Genomic DNA, 25,998 nt, shown 5'->3' on the forward strand with positions numbered 1-25,998 from the left:
CACACCTACAATTGAAGTTTGGAAGCTTTAATTGGCAGTCAGGTTACTAACTGGAGACCCATACAGGGAGAGATCCACTTATATGTTATTGCAGCTCCACCTGCTGCCGGTCTACTTCCGGGCTAAATACAAAGTGCTGGTCATTACCTTTAAAGCCTTAAATTACTCTGGTCCAAGTTACTTGACCGATTGCATCTCCTCTTAAAAACCAGCTTAGGCACTGTTGTCAGCAGAGGAGACCCTGCTCTCGGCCCACCCCCATCCCAAGTATGGTTGGTGGGAGTGAGAGAGAGGGCCTTCTCCATGGTCACCCCGCACCTCTGGAATGTCCTCCCTAAAGAAATAAAGCTGCCCCCCTCCCTCCTCTCCTTCAAAAAACCACTGAAGACTTACTTCTGCTCATTAGCATACAGAGTGGAGGAGGATTAGACAACGAGAAATCACTACCCAACCTCTGGTCGAGTACCATTTAGGATCTGGACTCGATCACTAGCTACACAACCAACCCGCACAACTTGGTGAATGATAGTTGGCTTCTATAAACCAAGTTGAATGTTTTTATGCTCAGATTTTATACCATTATACAATTTTTGTTTGATTATGTTGGGTTTAATTTATTGATGTTAGACTCTTATGCTGTTCTGATATGTGGGTTTCCTCTGGGATTATTATGTTGATATTTTTCTGTCTATGGGGGCATTTCATGTTTGCCATTATATGTTGGAATCTGTCCTGAGCGCCGCTCCACCCCCACCCCCAGGAAATAAGGCAGAATAAAAATGAAGTATTATTATTATTATTATTAAGTTTGATTATTACAGAACCCTTGTTGTTGTTGTGGCTGTTGCTATCATCATCATTCTTGTTATTTATTTATTTCTACGGTGCCATGTTTTATGCTTTCAATGCCAGGACAATTTAGTTACATTTTAACAATCTAACTAGCTCTTTAAAGGTAACCATAAGGCTGATATGACCCTCAGTGAAAATCTGTTTGTCACATCCCTGTGCTATGGACTCCTATAACCCTACAAATAGCAATACAGTATGATCCCATATGTGGATATGTGAAACTATGGATAATAGTGAACCCTATTTCAGCCATATTGACTTTTAGGACATAATTTGTTCTATACAAAAACTACACACATAAACATGAAACAATGGCTGTTGTTATCCTGCCACCTCATGTCGATAATGTGTTTAAAACAATTTGTTTCTTGAAATGTATTGCAAACCAAGCTCTTTAGACCTGGGTTCCATTCACATTAACCAAATATAGTGCTACAGTCCACTTCAATTGCCATGTCAACAGTGAATGGAATCCTGGGGTTTTGCGTCCGGTGATGGACTAGAGCTCTTTGACTGAGAAATCTAAAAGCTCTTCCCTAAACTATAGCCCCCAGGATGCTTCCATGGCTGTTAGAGTGGGACAATAACATTATAATTGTGCCTGAGCAGACTAAAAGCCATTGAAGCTATTTTATTTATTTATTTATTTATTTATTTTATTTTATTTATTTGCTATATTTATATACCGCCGTTTCTCAGCCTAGCCGGCGACTCAACGCGGTTTACAACATAATATAACAATCAACAGTATACAGTTAAAAGCATAAAAAACATAAAAAACATAAAAACACAATTCATACATCAATACCAATCCAGTTCGACTCTTAACTAAAAACGTGATCCAGTTCGTCATCCATGTTGCCAGTTCTTTAGTCAGTTGCCAGTCCTTTAGTCAACATTATACATTCCCTGTTAACAGCCTGGCTGTAGCATTTTGGAATTGTTGGTGTTCTGAACAGTTTTCTAAGGCAGCACCATGTTACAGGAATGCAACCAGGATGTAGTCAATGCATAGCCAGTTCTGGTTTTTTTGTTTTTTTAAAAAAACAAAAACAAAAAACAATTCACCAGCTGTGCTCATTTGCATTGTGCAAATGCACTCCTGGCCACTGCTGAAACCTGGACATCCAGGCTCAGATGTGAATCCAGGAGCATGCTCATAATGAAAACCTGAGATTTCAGAGGGAGCAAAACAACATCCTATACACATTATATTCCAGGCATCCTCAACCTGCGGCCCTCCAGCCCTTTGGGTCTCTAACTCCCAGAATTCCTGACTATTGAACAAGCTTTCAACAGAAAGGAAGAAATCATGAAAATGAACAAAATGTAGCTACCAGTATTAAAAAAAATCTATAAAATTATAACAGCAAATAAAGAACAGCACTCAAACACAGGGGAACTCCAGACAAGAAATCAGGCCAGCTAATTGCCTCTCAGCAAAGAATTCCCCCAAGCAGTAACAAGCCACACCTAAAAGCTGTCAGGCCATGAAATGTTAATCAAGGTGGCCAATTGGAATAGTCACACCTAGTTCCAACAGACAGGAGTTCTTTCTTCCACCCTGGACATTCCACAGATATAAAAACCCATTTTTCCTAGTTTCCAACAGACCTCACAACGTCTGAGGATGCCTGCCATAGATGCAGGCGAAACATCAGGAGAGAATGCTTCTAGAACATGGCTTTACAGCCCGAAAAACCTACAACAACCCAGGGCTTCTGGAAGTTGGAGGGCTGGAGTTTGAGGATGCCTGCATTTCCTGATCTGCCTTCTGATCAGCCAAGCTACTTCTATCTTGTTTGCATTAACTTTCAAGTTGTTTGCACTTATTGTATTGATTACTGACAACAGACACCAGTTTAGCATCAAAACTGGCTAAGGGCTGATGGAGAAGCAGAGATCATCTCAATCAGTGGCCAGGCACATAGTCCTGAGAGTCTTACAAGCAAGCAAGGTGTCATTTACAATTGTTTAAGGCTCACAGTGATTTAGATCTCACTCACTAGTAAGAGATCCTTGTGCCTTCTTTCTTAATTGTGTCAAGATTCAAAACTCTGCAATTCAAGGATGCATCTCTACTCTGTAGAATGAATGCATCTGTTGAAATTTGGTGACAGACCAGCACTCTTTGCCAGAGAAAGATAAAGATCTTTAAAAACTTTAACTCCCATGATCCCATAGCACTGAACACAAACATCTTCCAAAAACCATAGCAGAAGCTTTAATCTATCATAGCAGTATTGTAAGTGGTTTATTTGTATGCAGCTTTCCTGTGATGAAACTACACTGATGACAACTCACAGCAATAAAGATCACAAACCACATAAATATGTTTATTATTTATCTAGTTACTGTATTTATATACCGCTTTTCTCACCCATTGGGGGACTAAAGGCAGTTTACAACATACTAATGGCAAAAAGTTAATACCAACATACAGTAAAACAAAGAAATCACAATAACTAATTACTACATATAATTCATGCATATAACTATGACTTAAAATCATTAAAACCATTAAACATAAGACATAAACAAAATTTAAACATTCATACAAAGAATTAAAAACATCCCGGTATAAATATTAAAACCACATGATCCATTTGCAAATACTTCCAATAATCATTAAATGGCAAGACAGAGGCCCCTTCTACACTGCCATATAAAAACCAGATTATCTACTTTGAACTGGATTATATGACAGTGTAGACTCATATAAGCCAGTTACAAGAAGAGAATGTGGATTATCTGATTTGATCATCTGGATTATATGACAATGTAAAAGGAGGTAGCATGGCACGAAAAGAAAACATCTCACAGTATTAAATAGACACTAATACACACTGATTCCCCCCAAACAGACCTGTTGTGAATGTCAAACACCGAAATCTGGAAAAGATTGGGTTGTTGTAGGTTTTTTCGGGCTATATGGCCATGTTCTAGAGGCATTCTTTAGAAAAGATTATTTATTTATCTGGTCATGCTGGCTGGGAAAATCTGGGGATTGTCGTCCAAAAGTAGCTTCCCCAGGTTTTGCCAAACACAAATATCTGTTGAATTTAGAGCACACAACCCTTCTTTCTCCTCCCTGTATTCTATTCCCCAGGCTCCAGATCTACAGACTGATCCCAAGTCTGCTTATTTGGAAGCAAATGCCATTAAAGTTCAGTGGGGACGAACTAAATGTGACCTAGCAGATCTGATTACAGATCTCTAGACATATTTTGCTTTCTTTCAAAGAGGTTATGCTGGGGAGAGGGCAGCTTGGGCGAGGCGAATGGGGAGTTTTGCTATTCGTCTAGTGGCATTTCCCTAATTGAACCAGGCCAGTCCCTGACATTGGTACAAGTAACAATAGGAAAGCCCAGTCTGGATTTTGAAGTGCTTCTCCAAAATTTGTATGTGTTTTCTTCCCATCGTTGTTTTGTATCTCACTTTGATAGCTTGTATCATTGTGCTTTTACATGGGAATTCATGCATATTTTAATATTACTATATTTTCCTCAATATACCCAGTGTTAATGCATTCTCTTATCGAAGCATTTTCTTTACAATTCCCTAATTTATAAAGAGTTTTTGTGTATGCCCCTCCTCTCCTAAGATACACATTATGAGTTGTGTGCATTTATTTGGGTGAAATTCAGGAAGCAGATTTTAGAGGAGGGAATTGCCATTCATAGGGGGGTTTTTTTCCAGTAATGAAAACTGTTAAATGTCATACGCACTTTTACGAATGCTTCCACAAACTATGAATTGGATAAAGTCATTTCCTTTTTTATAATGTTTCATGCAAATTTATTTTACATCTTTAATTATGAGCAAAATAGAGGATGCTGGGGAGGCATCAATGCTGTATCTGCCTTTTAAAATAGCCTTCAATATTAATATTAAACTTACTTTTTCCCTAACCGCTTTTCAGCAAAGAATGAAAAGTCAACAGACTGAATCCGGGTTTTAGTCCTATAGACCCAGGCCCCATAGACACTGACCATTTAAGGCTGTTCAAGGCTAACTTCAAACTGCAACAGCCAGATAACAAACTCTGACAAAAGTGTGAAAAGGAAAGCCCTTAATATACATCAGAGCTTTGTAGTTTGTTTAATCACCATCTGGGCCTCAAACTGGTTCCAAGATTTCCTAGATAATCACCTGCACGATGGCGCAGTGGGTTAAACCCCTGTGCCGGCAGGACTGAAGACCGACAGGTCGCAGGTTCGAATCCGGGGAGAGGCAGATGAGCTCCTTCTATCAGCTCCAGCTCCTCATGCGGGGACATGAGAGACGCCTCCCACAAGGATGATAAAAACATCAAATCATTCAGGCGTCCCCTGGGCAAACGTCCTTGCAGACAGCCAATTCTCTCACACCAGAAGCGACTTGCTCCTGACATGACAAAAAAAAAAAACCTGCACCAGAAAACCATTTTCTTCAATACCTGTCTGAAAATGCATTCAGTGGCCCATGTAGATGGGGTCTCAGTAAATTATCTCCATGTCCACAAAGCTGCATTCATGGCTTGAAAGTTTTTTTAAATCCAAAACGCAAGCACTGGTTTTGCCATTTTATATCAGGGGCACCATTTTACAATGCCATTGTATATAATGGGACTTGAGCATGCACAAATATTGGGATCATACCCCAATGGATACGAAGATACAACTGCAATAGGATTTATATCACGAATGACTTGCCAATGGATCTCCCCTTGTTTTGACCAATAAATCAGATGCAAGCACTTGTTGCTGTTGTATGCCTTTCCAACTTAGATAACTTATTTGCTTTGAACTGGATTATATGGCAGTGTAGACTCATATGATCCAGTTTAAAGTAGATAATGTGGTTTATCTGCTTTGATAATCTGGATTATATGACAGTGTAGAAGGGGCCTAAATGTTTATTTTAGTGGACCGTGGCGGTATCGTTGTCTTTCAGCTGTTGATTAGTCCCACCATGGCTCACTAATGGTGAAGCAGGCTTAGAAGACCTGCCAGTCCTGGCACTGAACAGACTGCACGTGTCTTCCACAGATTCTGTTCATTCACCCTCAAGTACTATAGAGTAACTTATGGATGTAAAGTAGTTATTTTAAAGAACAAAGTTTTGAACCCAGTTTTGGAGTTCATAGTTCATACACACACAAAACTAACACTGCATTATTTAGGTTTACTGAGAAGTCCCACTGCTTAGTAAATGTGTTTCGATTGAAAAATATACTCAATTTTATGCATACAATCACATTGATCTTAGGCCCCTTCCACACAGTTGAATAAAATCCCCTATCTGCTTTGAACTGGAATATATGGCGTGTGGACCCAGATAACCTAGTTCAAAGCAGATATTGTGGGATTTTCTGCCTTGATATTCTGGGTTATGTGCCTGTGTGGAAGGGCCCTTAGTAAAATTCTATTACTTCTGCATACATGTGCTTTGGATTGTTCTGTAAGTTGATTGATTTGCTTTAATTATTTTGAAAGAATATGAAGTTGAGCTTTCACATCTATTAAGAAAGAAGATTTCTCTTTTGGAGACTAAAGGCTGAAATGGACCGTAACTTCACAGTCTGCTGCGTGGATGACATCTGATTCTTTCAAGAAAATTTAACTCCCAACCATGTGTCAAGAGTTTGAATTAACGAGGCTACAGGATTCTGTGGACGTCTTACTAAACTTTGAGGGAAGGAGATGATTAAGAGAAAGGCTGCGAATCCTCTGTTTCTCCAGATTACATGTACGGACGCCTGATACTTCGCACATTGGAATATTTGCTGTTCGGGGCAGTTCAGGACTGGATGCTAAGCTCCCTTTTCTCTTTCTACAAATGATGCCTTTTTCATCAAGTGGGGTGAGGAGAGCATGTTTGTCTTTGCTGTGACTGGAGCTGAAATTAACACGTAGGTTTTCGCGCATGGAGCACTACGTTAAAATTATATAGAGACTTCATCGTGTTAAGACATGTTTGTTTTTTACACCATTGTCGTGGATGATCTCAGCAGGGCAATGCTCAAAGAATAATGGTTTAGTCAGTCACAGAGTTCGCAAAGAGAACACAAAACAATGTAGTTATATTGAGGCCCAAATAAATAATCCCATTTATAATTTTTGACAAAGGAATAATAGCTTGGTTTTAATAATTCTCTGCTGATTATTGTAGTCTGGAAGGCACCACTCTCCCTCCATCAGTTACACACAGCGATATAAAACATTTTACCTTAAATGCCTTACTGAGTACAGATGTATCTATTGTGAAACATTTTCAGAAATAGATATAAAAGTTAAACATAAGCTTGCTTTCAGTCTTTCTCCATCAAGCTAAAGAATATATATTGATCCTATTTTTATATAACTGACTGCCAGCATGTTACAGGTTTCTTTGCCTGAGTTTATTCCAGCATAATTATTTTACAATGTATCAGATGTGTGTTTAAGCTCTGAACATGCAAACACTCTTATACACAGTGTTTGTTTGTATATGGGAAATAATCTTTAATTCTTAAAATAGACTTTTACTGAGAAAATTTCCAAGCTATATCATGAAAGAATGCAGCAACAAATAATACATTAAAATTAATTTTTCCCTTGTACTCATGTTTCTCTGACTCTAACTTTATCAAAACTTGTGGCATGAGAAACATGAGATGATCATATCAGAAGAAATGAGAATAGATTGTAGTACAGTAATTAGGGGTTTTTTTCCTGCAATTATTACAAGAAAATAAGTTACAAATGCAATTTATGGGTAATCATATGAAATCTGCAAGTGAAGGGACACTTATTTCAAATTAATTTCCATTGAACTCAGCAGGACTTAATTCTAGAGTAACATATTTGAGCATGAGCCACCAGAACCATTGCAGCTTATTAAAAGTTGTGTGCCAGCTGCGCTCATATCTCGAGACGCCAGACTTGGCTATGGTGGTCCACGCTTGGTTACATCCCACCTAGACTACTGGCTCTATGTGGGACTGCCCTTGAAAAGTGCCCAGTGGCTTCAATTAGTCCAAAGAGCTGCAGCCAGGCTACTTACAGATGCTGGACCGAGGGAGCACACCACTCCTTTGCTACAGCACCTGCACTGGCTGCCAATTTGTTTCCGAGCCCAATTCAAGCTGCTGGTTTTGACCTTTAAAGTCCTAAATGGTTTAGGTCCAACTTATCTGACCGCATCAACTCATACCAACCAGCCCACTCTTTCAGATCTTCAGGGGAGGCCCTGCTCTCACTTCCATCACCATCGCAAATGCAGCTGACATCGACGAGGGGGTGGGCATATATGTGCTACTTATGGTAAGTACACTGAATACATTGCTGAGATTTATAGTTCACCTAAAATCAAAGAGCATTCCGAACCCCACAAATGATAGAATTGGGCCAAACGTCCCACACAGAACCCCACAGAACTGAAAATGCTGTTTTCTGATGGTCTTTGGTGACCCCTCTGACACCCCATTGTGACCCCCCAGGGGTCACGACCCCCAGGTTGAGAAACGCTGCTCTACAGATTGTAATCCAAATTGTCCTTTTCCCAAGCTCTGGATTTGACCCCATTGCTCCATCAAAAAGTGCTTTTGAAATGTTGGTGAGTTTGTCATATAAATTGGGTGAAGCTCTTAGTTAAGAAGAAAAAAAGAGTATGAAGCATCCTTAGAAGATAATCGTGTACATGCTTAGTGTTTAATTGTTCACAAGGGTTAGGGGCTCCAGAGATCTGTGAAACTAAGGAACAGGCCACAAATACCAAGCAGACAAAGAATACTGAACTGGATTCGGACTCTAATTATGGTCTCCCTCCAGTATGGTCTGAATATACCTCTGCTAACTACATTTGGAGAAGTGTTCTGTTTGCATGTCTTTTTCAGTACAAAAATGCTCATCCTGTCATATACGATGCCTGGGTCAACATATTTTACACTAGCCATAGTTTTCAAACACTTCTCAAGGAAAGACCAACATACAGCATGTTGCAGTAATGTAATTGGGAGATTATTAAAGTGTGTACAACTGTGACCAAATCTGCCTCTCTAGGTCAAGGCACCAAGCAAAGGCTCTTCTGTCACCGCAGCCATTTGACCTTTCAGGAGCAATGCTGGGTCTAAGCTTTACTTTTCACATGCCTTTCACACAATTGCTGATTGCAAGAATGACATTTCATCTATTTTGTCCCTAACATTCATAGATCTTTGGATCCTGGCCCACGCGAACAATTGAAGTAAATACTAAAGATCTTTTCTTTAAGTCAGATAAACTGATATTCCATCAGTGGAATGAGTCCAGTCTGTAACAAAGTAATTTGAAGTGGTGATAATTGCCACACACATTGTTTTCTTCAAGTATATGAACACCAGCATTTTAAACAAATTTCACCGGGTAGCATCCAAACAAAGCATGTTACTGTATTTTCCCATTGAAATCAGTGAAGTTTAAAGGTTCTTATCTTTACCTACATCATGCTCATTGTTTAAAATCCCATTATACAAAGTACAATGAATGGTTTGGGACATGAACATGGGATCTAAACTTCACAACTAGCCTTACAGTTGCCAGCTTGCTTCTAGCTTCAGAATACCTTCTGTGAATTAGCAATATGGGCAAGAAACTATATGCAGAGGTAACTGTGTTGGCCATACAAATAAAACCCTAAATGAAATAAAAAATACAAATCATGCTGGTAACGTTATTTAGCCAACAAAAATATGTCAAATGTGTCACACATGCTTTTGAAGTTCAGTAGATTTTTCATGAGGTAAAGTTGTTGCAAATCATAGAAGCGACAAAAGGTTATGGGTATCAAAGTCACAGGCCTGCATCTTGTTTGAGATGTTGGCTTAAAATAGTGTTTGGTGCAACAATCTGCTGAAACAGTTTTCAGAATGCCTTCTTCTTGAGCATGCGACAACAACTCCCAGTATCTCCCAAGAACATGAACAGCTGAGTTCATCTGGGAGTTATAGCAAAAACAGAGACACACACAATACTGAATTTATGAATAAAATGATAGAAAGTATTTTTTTTCTGAACAGTGATGTTTCTAGAAAAGCAAAACTTAACAAAAATCTGTTTAAAGCAGAGTTTCTCAACCTGGGGGTTGGGACCCCGGGGGGGGTCACGAGAGGGGGTGGTAGAGGGGTCACCAAGGACCATCAGAAAGCACAGTATTTTCTGTTGGTCACGGGAGTTCTGTGGGGGAAGTTTGGCCCAATTTTATTGTTGATGGGGTTCAGACTGATTGTAGGTGAACTATAAATCCCAGCAACTACAACTCCCAAATGTCAAGTCTATTTTGCCCAAGCTCCACCAATGTTCACATTTGGGCATATTGAGTATTCATGCCAAGTTGGGTCCAGATCCATGAGTCCACAGTGCTCTCTGGATGTAGGTGAACTAACACTCCAAAACTCAAGGTCAATGCCCATCAAACCCTTCCAGTATGTTCTGTTGGTCATGGGGGTTCTGTGTGGGAAGTTTGGCCCAACTCTATTGTTGGTGGGGTTCAGAATGCTCTTTGATTGTTGGGGCTCAGAATGCTCTTTGATTGTAGGCGAATTATAAATCCCAGCAACTACAACTCCCAAATGACAAAATCAATACCCACCCCCACCCCCCAACCCCACCAGTATTCACATTTGGGCATATCAGATATTTGTGCCAAATTTGATCCAGTGAATGAAAATACATTGTTCATATACGATATTTACATTACAATTCATAACAGTAGCAAAATTACAGTTATGAAGTAGAAATGAAAATAATTTTATGGTTGAGGAGTGGGGTCAGCACAACATGATTAACTGTATTAAGAAGTTGCAGCATTAGGAAGGTTGAGAACCACTGGTTTAAAGGGGAATCCAAAGAAAAAGTATCCTGGATTCTCTTTATAGCATACAAAGCTTTTGTAGCTATGTCATGAAGCGTGTATTAGCGATAGCTCAGGTTTGTAATACCAGAATGCATTTTAGGTTTACTGTTTAATTGCTTTCCCCAAACTAGTACCCAACAAATGTTTTAGATATGAATTCACATCAGGCTCAGACATTAAGTCCAGTGATCAGATTTAGGAATATTTATGCATTTTAATCATTCTGTTAGGGTTTATGTCTTAATTGTTAATTATGTTATTCATATAACTATGTTTATTTCATTACTTGTATTCTGTTTTTCATTTTGATGTTAATGTCTCTTTGGTTATAAGTTTACGGTTATTATTTTGCATTAATTTGAGTTGTTTGTATTCGGTTATGTGCATTGAATGTTTGCCTTGTTGTGTGTAAACCACCCTGAATCCCCTCGGGGAGAGAGGGTGCTCTATAAATAAAGATTATTATTATTATTGTTATTATTATTATTATTATTATTATTCCCATTCCCGGTCATTGTTTCAGGGAATAATTTGATTGAGAAAATTCGCATTTGTGATTCTCTACAAAAAAGTCATGTAGCAATCATTGATATTTTTGCTGACAGAGAAAAGGGAAGACTTGGTTATAGTTCAGGGAACAGAAAACTTGATGAAATAAATTTTCCTATCTAGTCCCTCTACATTTCAACTATAAATACATGTACTGGGAATGAACTAGGCAAGGGAATTTAATTGGAAATATATAATAATATAACAAAATAATATAAAATAATAAATACTTAATAGGCCTCTACCCCCATGAGAGCTAGAAGCTCTGATGTCAGTAAGATGAGTCGCCAATTGGCTGAGAAAGGCGGTATACAAATACAGCAAATAAATAAATAAATAAATAAATAAATAAATGGTGAATCAGCTTTGGGTTTTAGTCTAAAATTTAAAGGAGCTATCCAAGGTACTGACTTTTGGGGCTCTGGATTTACAATCACTAAAGTGGATTGCAATTCCTGCATCACATTCATATTCATAAATATGCATTCACACATAAAAGTAATAGCATATTAATATATTAGACCTGAACAGACTTCCTAGCTATTTCACTCCATCTCTTGAAAGTTCCCATGAGAATCCACTTCCTTCGCAAAGGCGATTCTCAAACTTTGGCTCTTTAGATGTTTTGGAGATTCAGGAGTCCCTGGCCATTGCCGATAATGGTTTGAGCTTCTTGGGTTGATATCAAAATATCTGGAGGATCAAGGGTTGGGGACAGTGCTTTAGAGCAATGAAACTGTAATATCACACTGTCATTTGACCCATAAGCCAGAGAACATACTTAAGAGCATGTGGGATAGAGATGGACAAAATGTGGTCCAAGGATTTCGCAAATATTTTCTCATCCACTAAACAGCTAATCATAATGCTATAAAACTTGCAAATCTGTGAATTTATATTGTAATACTGCCTAGTTCCAGTAGGCAGTATTCCCAGTAAGTGTGTTTATAGTTGAGATGTTGGAGAGACTAGTTAGGAAATTTGTTTAATTCAATTTCCTATTCTCTGAAATACAGCCATGTCTTAATTCCCTTTTATATTTTCTGAAATATAGCCTCATTCTTAGCTCCCTGTCATTCAAAAACATATTTTTCCAGACGCCTGGAGAAGAAGGAAGGAAGGCCATAACAAATGAGCAGGCTAGGTTTCTCTATTACAAATCCTACAGAGAGGTGACGATAATACCAACACATTGAATCATGCCCAAAGACTAAATGGTGTTAATATGGCTATTTACATACCAAATTAGTCTCTCTCTCTCTCTCTCTCTCTATTATATATATATATATATATATATATATATATATATATATATATGGAGTTACACTTTAAAAATGTACCTGCTCCGAATGGCTTAGAAATTCAACTTGAGAACAAACTTACAGAACGTATCTTGTTCATAACTTAGGAACTGTCTGTATTAGTAGGAAAACAATTATAAGTTCTGGAAATTATATTTGACTTTAGATGCTTTAATTTGAAAACCTAACTATTCATAGAGCAAACATCTCATGTATCTCTGAGTGTTTGCAATTCTTCATTTTACAGCATACGGAATAGAGCTGACAACACCCTTTTGGACAATCCCAGATAAACAAATGTTTTTCCAGTTACCAATGACAGACCCAAAAATCGTAATCTAAAATTAGAATGCCAACTTTTAATTAAGTAAGAGAACATGAGATTGCCTTTGAAAGGTTCTTGGAAAGAACTGATTCAGAATGCATGTACCAGATGGCTGACTGAGGCTGAGCAAAGAAAACCATATGATGCTGGCTCTCCATGGCATACATGTGAAAGTATTTATAAAGATACCATGGTAAAAACTGGTCAATATAGGTTGAGCATTGAACTATGACTCTGAGACCTGTGTTCAAATCCCCATGAAAACCATGGACCTCAAAGGAAAGCAAAGAGAGCCTACCTTCAAACAATTCTTAACAAGTGCCATAAGTCACAAATGACTTGAAGCCACACAACTACAAAAACTGGTCACCTTTAAAAATTCAACAGTGCCTTTGCATCTATTACTCCAAACTAAACAACATTAAAGAATACAGACCTTGAGAAGCCAGACTTGGCCACAGTAGTTCACGCTCTTGTTACATCCCGAATAGCCTACTTCAACGTGCTGTACGTGAGGTTGCCTTTGAAGACTATTTGGAAGCTTCAAGTGGTCCAATGGGTGGCAGCCAGACTGCTCACGTAACAGGAGGGAACATACAACCCTCCTGTTACGTCAGCTCCACTGGCTGCCAGTCTGCTACTGAACACAATTCAAAGTGCTGGCCTTAGCCTATAAAGCCCTAAACAGTTCTGGCCGAGATTACCTATCTGAATGTATCTCCCTCTACAATCCACCTCAGAGGTGAAAATCTTCTGGAGAGGCCCTGCTCTCGGTCCCACCTCCTACGCGGTTGGTGGGGACAAGAGAGAGGGCCTTCTCAATGGTGGCCCCTCGTCTGTGCAACTCCCCAGTGAAATTAGATTAGCTCCCTCCCTCCTGGCCTTCAGGGGGGAAAAAAATTAAAAACATGGCTATGGGACCAAGCTTTTGGTCAGTACTTTCAATCAGTACAATAAGTGATAATGAAATAGTGCAATGACTAATTGAATGGCTCTGGATAATGATTTTGGACTGTGTGGTTTTACTGGTTGGTTTTAGTCTTTGATGTTTTAACTTTTTGGATTTTAATGTGTTTATTTTATTTGGATGTGTTTATGCGGCATCGAATTGTTGACAATTGCTGCCTATTCTATGAGCTGTTGATTGTGCTTATGTCATTGTATTTATATTTATGTATGGTTATCTGCATGTGTCACTTGGAGTGCTTCTGTGTCCTTTTGGGAAGATGGTAGCGGGGTACAAATAAAAATGATGATGATTATTGTTGTTGTCGTTGTTGTTATTGTTGTTGTTGTTGTTGTAAAGCTGCTCTGAATCCCCTTCGGGGTGAGAAGGGCAGGTTATAAATGTGGCAAATAAATAAATAAATTTACATTTATAGATTTAGCTCATAGGCTTTAGTGTAAATATGAACACTTAAAGAACTACACAGATATGGTTAACATTATATAATAATTGTGAATAAACTTACAAAATGACCATATTCAATTATGATAATGACTATTAAAAGTTGTTTATTTTGAAATATGAATTTATTTGAAAGCAAATAAATGCATATTTATTTTTACTTTCACATTATTATTACTTTCATATAATTCCACAGAGCATATCTATCTCATTTAATGTGGCCTTTACGCATATTAATCCAGAATATATGCTTTCAGTGATCCAACAAACTGATTAAATTGCCTATTTTTTAGCCAGAAAAAGAACAATAATGTACAACAATGACTATAATTCTCAGTGTACGTTCCAGAAGCAAGTTTAAATCAAAATGTCAAGATATTAAGGTGTGCAAAAGGAGCTTCCTCGTGCCAGTTTAGCCAATCTAGAAAAACATGTCTCAATCAATTGCATTTCAAAGCAAATAACATGTTAGTAGAAGTTTAGTACAAGCACTAAAAGTTAGGAATGTGTGTTTGGCATCTGATTCCATCTATTAATGTGATAATTTAGGGAAATTGTACATATTGCCCTAAAGTTGTATTGTTCATACAGAATCTCATACTTGCCATTACATCCTGCATCTGCCAAAACTGAGCCAAGGTCATGATTAATCATTCTGAATGAAAATAAATTACTACTCAAAGGGGAAATGCTTGGCTTCAATTCAGTTTTTGCACTGCTTCCACACATAGTCCTTAAAGAGGTTTTGTGTCGTGCATTATGCCATCCTCGAAATGAACCCTAGAGATATTAGGTCTGGTAATGTTCTACATCTGAAATACTGAAGTAATAATCCTGTACATGACTGTATTGACTTCAGTGGGAAGCTGTCAAGTTTACATTGTGGAATGGCAGTCTAAACTGTAACTTCTAGAACATGGCCACACAGCCCGAAAAACAACCCAGTAAAGATATACTGTTAAGTTGTGAGGCCTGCACAAAACTCTTCAGATAGTCAACTGGAGATAGGGATTTAATTGGAGTGGAAAGGTTACTTTTCAAGGCATGAGAGATTATCCAAAACTTTTTCAGAACATGGTAATAATTTGTTCTTAGAATGGAAAGGCCCTTTACATTCTGAATTGTGCTGAATTTATTGTGCATTTATGTGCTGAAAAATTGTGTATTGTTCAGGTGCACAGATTCATTTGTCCTTTCTTAAGTCAAGCTGCAAGAAAAGAGGAATGACAACACACCTAACATTTATCAAAAAGCTGCACAGTATTGTAGCATACTCCTAGGCCAGTGTATACTCTGATTACACCTGAAAATAAGTCGAATTGAATACAAAGATTTATCAAGATTCTCCCTTTCTTTTACAAGGATTTTCCACTGAAGTATAGCAACAAATGGTTGATAAATATTTATTTAGTGGCATAGGTACTGCCAAACAACAGATCTGGCATGAAGAAGGACTGTTTCCCAACAGACCTCACAACCTCTGATGATGCTTGCCATAGATGCAGGCAAAATGTCAGGAGAGAATGCTTCTAGAACATGGACATACAGCCCAAAAAACCTCCAACAACCCAATGATTCCGACCATGAAAGGCTTCGACAATACATTGGACTACAATTTGTTTCGAACATGGCCAATCCCAAAATGTAACCACATTTCAACAAGGACAACTGAACATGTCTAAGTAATCACAACCACATATCTTTCTGAAATACATACATGGCTGGTTCATTTTTGCCGACATGGAACCGATTTCCCTGTGCTATAGCAGTGATGGTGTTGGACAAGCAAAGCCTCATCATTTGTTAGATTTTCTTAGTAGGTCTGTAGATAGTTGGTATGTTTTGTTTCTTCATCAGCTTCCCTATGCGGTCATACATCAAGGGAACTGCTGACCGCATAGGGGAGCTGACGGAGAAACACAACCTACAAACTATCTAAAGCAGGGGTCTTCAAACTAAGACCCGGGGGCCAGATATGGCCCTCCAAGCTCATTTACCCAGCCCGCGCTCAGGGTCAACCCAAGTCTGAAATGACTTGAAAGCACACAACAACAACAACAACAACAATCCTATCTCATCAGGCAAAAGCAGGCCCACACTTCCCATTGAAATACTAATAAGTTTATATTTGTTGAAATTGTTCTTCATTTTAATTATGGTTTGTCTTCAATTATAGTATTGCATTTAAGTGTTTTTTGCACTACAAATAAGATATGTGCAGTGCGCCCTCCAACAGTTTGAGGGACTGTGACCTGGCCTTTGGTTTAAAAAGTTTGTGGACCCCTGATCTAAATCATGTGGACAATTTCAACAGAAAGCAAGAAACCATGAAAATGAACAAAATCTGGCCACCAGTATTTAAAAAACTCTAAAATAATAACAGTAAATAAAGAACAATACTCAAAAACAGGGGAATTCAAGACAAGAAACAATCAGGGACAGCTAATCACCTCCCAACAAAGGATTCCCTTGGGCAGTAAGAAGCTAGACCTTGAAACTACTAGTTTCAAGGTGGCCAATTGAAACATTCACACCTACCTCAAACAGACAGGAGTTCTTTCCCCCATTTTCCTAATTTCCAACAGACCTCACAAACTCTGAGGATGCCTGCCATAGATGCAGGTTAAACATCAAGAGAAAATGTTTCCAGAACATGGCCATATAGGCCAGAAAACTTACAACAACCCAGTGATTCCAGCCATGAAAGCCTTTTACAATACATATCTACAGCCTCATCAGTCATGCAGCTCACAAGCAAAACCTGCCTCTCATTTTACTTCACAGGATAGTTGTGAGCATAACATTTGAGTGTGGAATACCATACGGCCTTCTGCAAGGAAAGACAAAATAGAAAAGGAGCATAAACAAATGCAAGATAGTGTAATTATATATTGATGCATGTTGGGTATATTATTCTGTAAGTTGTAAACCAGCTCAAAGATCAGAAAATGAGATGTGTGTATGTGCCTTTAAGTCGTCTGTTGACTTATTTATGGCAACGCCATGAGTTTCATAGGGTTTTCTTAGGCAATAAAAAATCCGAGGTGGTTTTGCCAACTCCTTCCTCGGTAAAAGAGCCTATTCATTGATGGTCTCCCAGTCAAGCTAACCATGGTTCATCCTGCTTAGCTTTCAAGATGAAGCAGGATCTGGCAACTTCAGACATCTTGGAAGTGAGATACAGGGTAAGAAAAATATGGGGAATCCTATAAGTAGGTTCTGCTTATACTTAACTTAAAAAGCATAACATCTAGATATAGATATTAAAGGTACTTTCAGGAGACCTAGTAGGCATGAACCCTCGCTGGCTGTTGTACACTAGTGTGGATGTTTTATTTAGATCTATGTCATTATAGAATTTTGTTTGACTATGTGTAGTTTAATTTATTGGTGTCAAGTTTAATTTCTTGATGCTAGATTTTTAATTTGATGTTAGGTTTTAATGCTACTTTTAAATATGGGGTTTTTCTGGGATCTTATATCAGTATCATGTGTTTTATGTAGGCATTGAATTTTTGCCATTGTTATGTTGGAATCCGCCCTGAGTCCCCTTGGGGAGATAGGGCGGAATACAAATAAAGTTGTTGTTGTTGTTGTTATTATTATTATTATTATTATTATTATTACTCTTATTATGAATAGGAAATATGTGCAATTCAAAATTGGAATGTCTTTGAATTACAACTTTGGATTATGTGATTTGAATGTTTATATTTAGATGTTTTCAATTCTATGTTTCAATTGTCTAAATGCTTGTTTATGCTTTATGTTTAATATGATTTTAAAGGTTTTAATTCATAGTTATATGTCATCATTTTAGATATTATTGCTTTGGTTTTGTATGCATGTTGGCACTGAACCTTGCCATTACTTGATGTATACCGCTTTGAGTCCCCCCAGGGGTGAGAAAAGCGGTATATAAATGCAGTAAATAAATAAATTATTATTCTCTCTTTTTTTAGCATATCAAAAGTGAGAAGCTAACCTGGACGCAGCTCTCTTTTAAAAAGTAGCGCAATCTAAGCACAGTGCAAATGAGAGCTATAAATGCAACTAGTGGCATTTAATGTAACTTAGATCTTTAAAAATAACATATGTTGTATAGCTTAGTTCTCTACAATCCGTGGACATACAATAACATGGGTAAAATATATATAAGAAGTAGACAATCAAAAGTTGGAAAGAAAATTACATTTATCAAATATAATACCAAGTCCCTTCGGGGAGATGGAGGCAGCATATAAAAATAAAGTTGTTGTTATTATTATTATTATTATTATTATTATTCGTGGCTACATCCAGTGTTCATGTCAACGATTTTTCTTCCCCTTTCCAAACAGTGAACTTCAAAATCTGTTTGAACCTATGTTTTTGAATGCAAAACCATTCAAGTTTTCAAGTAGATCTTCTATTAGAATCCATTGAGTTAACCGAAGGTGCAAGGTGCAAATAGAGGAGAGTAAAAGAAAGGGCAGTAGGTGGCAAGAACGACAGTTCTTTTACTCTCCTCTATTTGTGTAAGAGGTGACAATAACTTTTTCCTGTGCCTTTTGAAGTGACACGGAAAATAGGAACAAAATAATGTGTAGAAGGGTTACCCTCAAAACCTGGGGCAGAAGCAACTTTGTGGAGAGCACAGAAGGACACGACGCAAGCTGTTACTTGCTGAGTTCATTCATAATTCAGAGCCGTACTTCTCCAGAAATATGTTGTACTATATACTTTGTTGACAACAGGTTTCTCCTGCTACGTTCAAAGTAGGTACTTTATGAAATGTGGAGTTGGAAATGTTGGATTTCTTTCAAGATCCCAATTGTTTCTTGATGTGAAAAAGAAATATCACAGCTAAGATAATCTATGTCCCGTGGATATGGGAAAATCTAGGTTATAATAGCTCCAATGGACTTCCACCTCGAACTTTGATTTACAAGATAAAAGCAACTTTTCAATTAAAGTGCCTTTCTGTGAATGGAGCTTATTATTCCAAAGACGGGAATGATTTTCCTGGAAAGTTGTCCCTCTATGCCTGCCTATTATCTTTGATTTCTCCCCCTTCCACTAATGAGCATTTATCTAAAAGCGCCTCTTAATCCTGTGATGTGTGCGTCTGGTCAGAGGTAACAGTTTGAATAAAACCACTAATCACTTATTGCTGATCATTAATCACACTTTTCTCTGGGGCTTTGCAACCTGCACAAGGATAAAAGGCCCTAAGAAGGAGTTCGGTTTCTCACTCTCCTCCCCGCTTTCTCTCAGCTGCCCCCCTTTTAAGGTCTGGCTGAAAATTTAATCTCAGCCATAAAAGTGGCAAAGAGCAAACAGCTTGGAAAACTTGGACAAACTCCATCACGCACTCCACCACTTGTAGCACCAGCTAGAAGAATCTATACTGAAATGATGTAAATAACACACATTTACAGGTAAATAAATATACACATATGCAAACATGTCACACTCGTCACTGCAATAGCCAGTCAACCTTAGTTGCTATACTTCCTTCGCCAGTTTTCTCGCTTTCTTAAGACACACCACACTTCAAGAATATAGGGTCACCAGCTTAAGGTGACCCTATTTTCTAAGGCTGAGAGAGTGTGACTCTCCCAGTGTGCTTCCATGGCTAAGTGGGGATTCAAACTCTGGGTGCTGTAGTTGTAATCTAAGGTTCCAACAATGCTCACTTTAAATTTCGAGGGACTTATCCCCAATTCCCTCTCTGTTGCAGTTGTCACTTGCTGTCCTAGTCTTACTTATTCCCAAGTCAAAAATCCAATGACAAATACATGTCAAAGTGTCCCTGATTTTCCATATTTTGTGGGGTGGGGGCAAGGAAGGCCCTTCAGACGAGCTTTTTGAAGAAATATACCACTGGCATGTCACAAGGCTGTTGCCAACCTGTCTTGGAACAGCTCTGATTCACCAGGAGAGGAAAGGAAAGGAAAGGAAAGGAAAGGAAAGGAAAGGAAAGAGGGGGAAACGGAAAGGAATAATTGGCATGGCACAATGTTGTTGCCAACTTATCTTGGAACAGTTTTGACTAACCAAGAAACAAAAGAAAGACAGAAAGAGGCAGAAAGAAAGGAAAGATAGAGAAAGGAAGGAAGGGCAAGAAAAGGAAGATTATCACTGGCATGGCACAATGTATTTGCTGGCTTGTCTTAGAACAGTTTTGAGTAACCAGGAAAGGAAGGAAGGAAGGAAGGAAGGAAGGAAGGAAGGAAGGAAGGAAGGAGGGAGGGAGGGAGGGAGGGAGGGAGGGAGGGAGGGAGGGAGGGAGGGAAGGAAGGAAAGAAAGAAAGAAAGAAAGAAAGAAAGAAAGAAAGAAAGAAAGGGGAAAGAAAGAAGGAAAGGAAGGAAGAGAGAGCTAAGAAAGAAAGATATCACTGGCATGGCACAATGTATTAGGGTTGCTGGTTTGTCTTCAAATAATTTTGACTAACCAGGGAGGGAGGGAGGGAGGGAGGGAGGGAGGGAGGGAAGGAAGGAAGGAAGGAAGGAAGGAAGGAAGGAAGGGAATGAAAGGTATTACTGGTATAACACAATGTATTTACTGGTTTGTCTTCAAACAGTTTTGATTAACCAAGGAAAGAAGGAAAGAGTGAGGAAGAAGGGACGGAAGAAAAGAGTGAGGAAGGAAGGAAGGAAGGAAGGAGGGAGGGAGGGAGGGAGGGAAGGAAGGAAGGAAGGAAGGAAGGAAGGAAGGGAAAGCAAGGTATCACCGGTATGACACAATGTACAGTATTTACTGGTTTGTCTTCAAACAGTTCTGACTAACCAGAAAATGAAGCAAGGAAGGGGAAGAAAGGAAAGAGTGTGGAAGGAAGGAAGGAAGGAAGGAAGGAAGGGAAGGGAAGGGAAGGGAAGATATCAGTGGCATGGAACAACACAATGTTTTTACTGGTTTGTCTTCAAACAGTTTTGACTAACCAGGAAATGAAAAAATGAAGGAAGGAAAGAATGAAAGAGTGAAAAAAGAAAGAAGGAAGGAAGGAAGGAAGGAAAGAGTGAGGAAGGAAGGAAGGGCTAGGAAAGAAAGATATCACCGGCATGGCACACTGTATTTTCTGGTTTGTCTTCAAACAGTTTTGACTAACCAGGAAATGAGGAAAGGAAGGGGAAGGAAGGAAAGAGTGTGGAAGGAAGGAAGGAAGGAAGGAAGGAAGGAAGGAAGGAAGGAAGAAAAAGAAAGAAAGATATCACCGGCATGGTTCAACACAATGTATTTACTGGTTTGTTTTCAAACAGCTTTGACTAACCAGGAAATGAAGAAAGGAAGGAAGGAAAGAATGAAAGAGTGAGGAAGGAAGGAAGGAAGGAAGGAAGGAAGGAAGGAGGAGTAAGGAAGAAAGGGCTAGGAAAGAAAGCTATCACCAGCATGGCACAATGTATTTACAGGCTTATGTTGGAACAGTCTTGACTAGCCAGGAAAAGAAGGAAGGAAGGAAGGAATGAGGAAGGAAGGAATGAGGAAGGAAGGAAGGAAGGAAGGAAGGAAGGAAGGAAGGAAGGAAGGAAGGGAAGAGTAAGGAAGAAAGGGCTAGGAAAGAAAGCTATCACCAGCATGGCACAATGTATTTACAGGCTTGTGTTGGAACAGTTTTGACTAGCCAGGAAACGAAGGAAGGAAGGAAGGAAGGAAGGAGGAAGGAAGGAGGAAGGAAGGAAGGAAGGAAGGAAGGAAGGAAGGAAAAGAAAGATATCACCGGCATGGAACAACACAACATATTTACTTGTTTGTCTTCAGTTTTGACTAACCAGGAAAATGAAGGAAGGTAGGTAGGTAGGTAGGTAGGTAGGAAGGAAGGAAGGAAGGAAGGAAGGAAGAGAGAGCTAGGAAAGAAAGCTATCACTGGCATGGCACAATGCCTTAACTGGTTTGTCTTCGAACAGTTTTGACTAACCAGGAAACGAAGGAAGGAAGGAAGGAAGTAAAGAAGAGTGAAGAAAGAAAGAAGGAAAGGGAGGGAGGAAGGGAAAGAAGAGAGAGCTAGGAAAGAAAGCTATCACCGGCATGGTACAATGTCTTCCAACAGTTTTAACTAACCAGGAAAGGAAGGAAGGAAGGAATGAAAGAGTGAGGAAGGAAGGAAGGAAGGAAGGAAGGAAGGAAGGAAGGAAGGAAGGAAGAGCTAGGAAAGAAAGAGTGAGGAAGGGAAGAGGGAAAGAGTGGAGAAGGAAGGAAGGGAGTCCAAGGAAACTCCGTTTCGCGAGCACTGCAACTTGACTGTAGCGACTTCAGAAACTTTTCCTCATCCCGTCGCTGGCGCACCGGAGAAACTTCCAGCGTCGCTTACCTGCTCCCTTGGTGCAACAGCGCCGGATTGGGAGGAAGGGAAGAAACGCCTGCCTTTGCTGCCGGGAAGTTGTCGAGAGGCGATCGGGACGCAGGACCCAGCAGGTATTCCCCCGCCCACGCGCCCAGGCTCTCCCGCGGGAGAAAGCGGCGTGGAGCGGGGAGATCTCCCTCCCTCCCTCCCTCCTTCCCAGCCAAGGACCCAGCCGGGGTTGGCCTTGGTCTCGGCCCAGGTAAGCCCTGCTTGGGCTCAGCCTCCCCGGCTGCCTCGTTCCCCGTGAGCCCCGGTCTTCGGCGCCTCTGAATCAGCCCCGGACTCTCCCGCTCGCCTGCAGCATGACGTCATGGCCCAGGCTCCCAAAGATAATGTCAGACTGGGCGGGGGCGACCCGGTCCCGGGGGGAGGGGAGGGGAGGGGAGGGGGGGCAGGAGGAGCAGAGCCAGGCAACCGCCTAGCAACCAAATAGATAGATCGACAACAGCGCCGGGGTTTGACAGCCCAAGGGGGTGGACCGCAGTCGAAAAGTTTGAGTCCCAAAGAAGATCGGGTCAAGCTATAACTCTTATGATTCCATAGCATTGATATCAAGCATGGGCAAACTTGGGACCTTCAGGTGTTTTGGACTTCAACTCCCATCATTCCTAACAGCCTCAGGCCCCTTCCTTTTCCCCCTCAGCCGCTTAAGCGGCTGAGGGGGAAAAGGAAGGGGCCTGAGGCTGTTAGGAATGATGGGAGTTGAAGTCCAAAACACCTGAAGGTCCCAAGTTTGCCCATGCCTAGGCTAGATGCACCCAAATGTATTGTCGAAGGCTTTCGTGGCCGGAATCACTAGTTTGTTGTGACTTTTCCGGGCTGTATGGCCACGTCCAAGAAGCATTCTCTCCTGACCTTTCGCCTGCATCAATGGCAGGCATCCTCAAAGAGTTGTAGATTTTTCGGAACTCGCAACCTCTGTGGATGCCTGCCATAAATGTAGGCGAAACGCCAGGAAATAATGCTTCTGGAGCATGGCCATATAGCTCAAAAAACCTACAACAACCCAGTGATTCCAGCCATGGAAGCCTTCGACAGTACATCCTCAAAGACCTCACAACCCCTGAGGATGCCTGCCACAGATGCAGGCGAAACGTCAGGAGAGTGTGCTTATGAAACATAGCCATACAGCCCTGGAAACTCACAACAAAACAGTGATTCCGGCCACGAAAGCTTCGACAATACATTTGGATGCATCTAGGCCAGGCATGGGCAAGCTTGGGCCTTTCAGGTGTTTTGGACTTCAACTCCCATCATGCACCCCAAATGTTGACCACTCTCTTTGCCTTAAAGGGGGGAGGGGCAAGTCAAGGTTAGGTCTAATGTATTGTCGAAGGCTTTCATGGCCGGGATCACTAGGTTGTTGTAAGTTTTTCGGGCAGTATGGCCATGTTCTAGGAGCATTCTCTCCTGACGTTTCGCCTGCATCTGTGGCAGGCATCCTCAGAGGTTGTGAAGTCTGCCATCGATGCAGGCGAAACGTCAGGAGAGAATGCTTCCGGAACACAACCATACAGCCCGGGAAACTCACAATAAGTCATGCACCCCAAATATTGACAGCTCTCTTTGCCTTAAAAGGGGGGGGGGGGCAAGCCTAGGTTACGGCTAATGTATTGTCGAAGGCTTTGGTGGCCGGAATCACTGGGTTGTTGTAGGTTTTTCGGGCTATATGGCGATGTTGTAGAAGCATTCTCTTCTGAGGTTTCGCCTGCATCTGTGTTAGGCATTCTCAGAGGTTGTGAGGTCTTTGAGGATGCCTGCCATCGATGCAGGAGAAACGTCAGGAGAGAATGCTTCTAGAACACAACCATATAGCCCGAAAAAGCTACAACCTAGGTTAGGTCTCCCGAAAGAAGGCGACAAGCGATGCAAGGAGAGAAGGCTGTATCTGAGCGTATACAGAGCGCCTTCGCCAACTAGAAGGGGAAGAGGCTCAGGCCATTGCGAGGTCTTTGAGGGTGCCTGCCATCGATGCAGGCGAAACGTCAGGAGAGAATGCTTCTAGAGCATGGCCATATAGCCCGAAAAACCTACAGCAACCTAGGTTAGGTCTCCCGAAATAAGACGACAAGCGATGGCAAGGCGAGAAGACAGTTCCTGAGCGCATACAGAGTGCCTTCGCCAACTAAAGCAGCCTTTAGAAGGGGAAGGGGCTCAGGCCATTGCGAGGTCTTTGAGGGTGCCTGCCATCGATGCAGGCGAAACGTCAGGAGAGAATGCTTCTAGAACACGGCCATATAATCAGAAAAACCTACAACAACTTAGGTTGGGTCTCCCGAAACAAGGCGGCAAGAGACGCCAAGTCGAGTAAACTGTTCCTGAGCGTATACAGAGCGCCTTCTCCAACTAAAGCAGCCTTTAGAAGGGGAAGGGGCTCAGCCCACGCGTGGGGTCTTCCTGGTGCTTTTTTTGGCGCCTCCAAACTTTCAGGCCAGGTTGATGGGACTCCAAAGGGTTTGATTCCCATGGAATGACACTTGGGGGGGGGGGGGAGCTTTGGCCGCATCTTCCCCTTTCCCAGATCTTCCCAAAGCGGCAAACCCTCCAACCCATCGCCTTGAAACACGCGCGAGAAACAACACGAAAGGAAATAAAAGCTCCCTTTACTCTACTTTGGCCTCTTTCTCCGCTCAGCGTTTGTCCTTCTCCCTTCCTTCCCTGTCGCTGAATAAAGTAAAAAAAACAAAAAAGTCCAACTCTTCCAATCTTTCTTTCTGCAAAAGCCACAACTTCAGGAGTTTTCAAAACATTCCAGGGTTCGGGGAGAAAAAGGAAGAAAGGCAAGAAAGCACCCAGCCGGGAGCGCTTTGGGTCTTTTTCGGGACTTACCCAACAAGTGCAAGGCGAAGGGACCAACAGCCCGAGCGGAGGAACCACGTTGGACTGCGCGAAGGTTACAATACGATCTATTTAGAGAAGCATTACATCACCCCTCCGTGACGTCACGTGGGATTCCTGAACTTCTAAATCATTGCGGTCCCGGCTTGGAGGGAAGGGGGCGGGGCGGGGGCGGGGATGTGGGCGGGGCTTCGGAGAGGATCGGCCACGCCCACCGGCTTTCCATAACAAGGCAAAGAGAGGAGGAGGAGGAGGAGGAGGGCTGAGTCGGAAAGGGGAAGCGGCGCAAGCAAGAGCTTGCCGCCTGGCTGGGGATGGGTGACAGCCTGGACGCGCTGCCATTCGCCCTGTGAGTCATCTTGGAAACTATCTCCCAGCTTGATGGGTTTGGAGGGAAGGAAGCTGGAAACAGGCTGGAGGGGAAAGGGAGTCTGTCCCACTTCATAGAATCATAGAATCAAAGAGTTGGAAGAGACCTCATGGGCCATCCAGTCCAACCCCCTGCCAAGAAGCAGGAATATTGCATTCAAATCACCCCTGACAAAT

General features: G+C 40.9%; 1 protein-coding gene across 4 annotated transcripts in view; it reads right to left on the reverse strand.

The window, feature by feature from the left end:
• The window catches only part of CREB5 (cAMP responsive element binding protein 5), a 295,632-nt gene extending 270,101 nt beyond the window's left edge, over positions 1-25,531 (reverse strand). For 2 of the 4 annotated variants that reach the window (XM_060782012.2, XM_060782014.2), the window contains exon 1: positions 25,444-25,531. The gene's annotated coding sequence lies outside the window, so the exon portion shown is untranslated. Of the gene's footprint in view, positions 1-22,581; positions 22,901-25,226; positions 25,313-25,443 lie in introns of those variants that run through there. The other 2 variants (XM_067470242.1, XM_060782013.2) reach the window with 2 other exon arrangements.
• Positions 25,532-25,998: the final 467 nt, after the last annotated feature.

This window comes from Anolis sagrei, chromosome 6, assembly GCF_037176765.1.
Source record: "Anolis sagrei isolate rAnoSag1 chromosome 6, rAnoSag1.mat, whole genome shotgun sequence".
Taxonomy (NCBI): Eukaryota; Metazoa; Chordata; class Lepidosauria; order Squamata; family Dactyloidae; genus Anolis; species Anolis sagrei.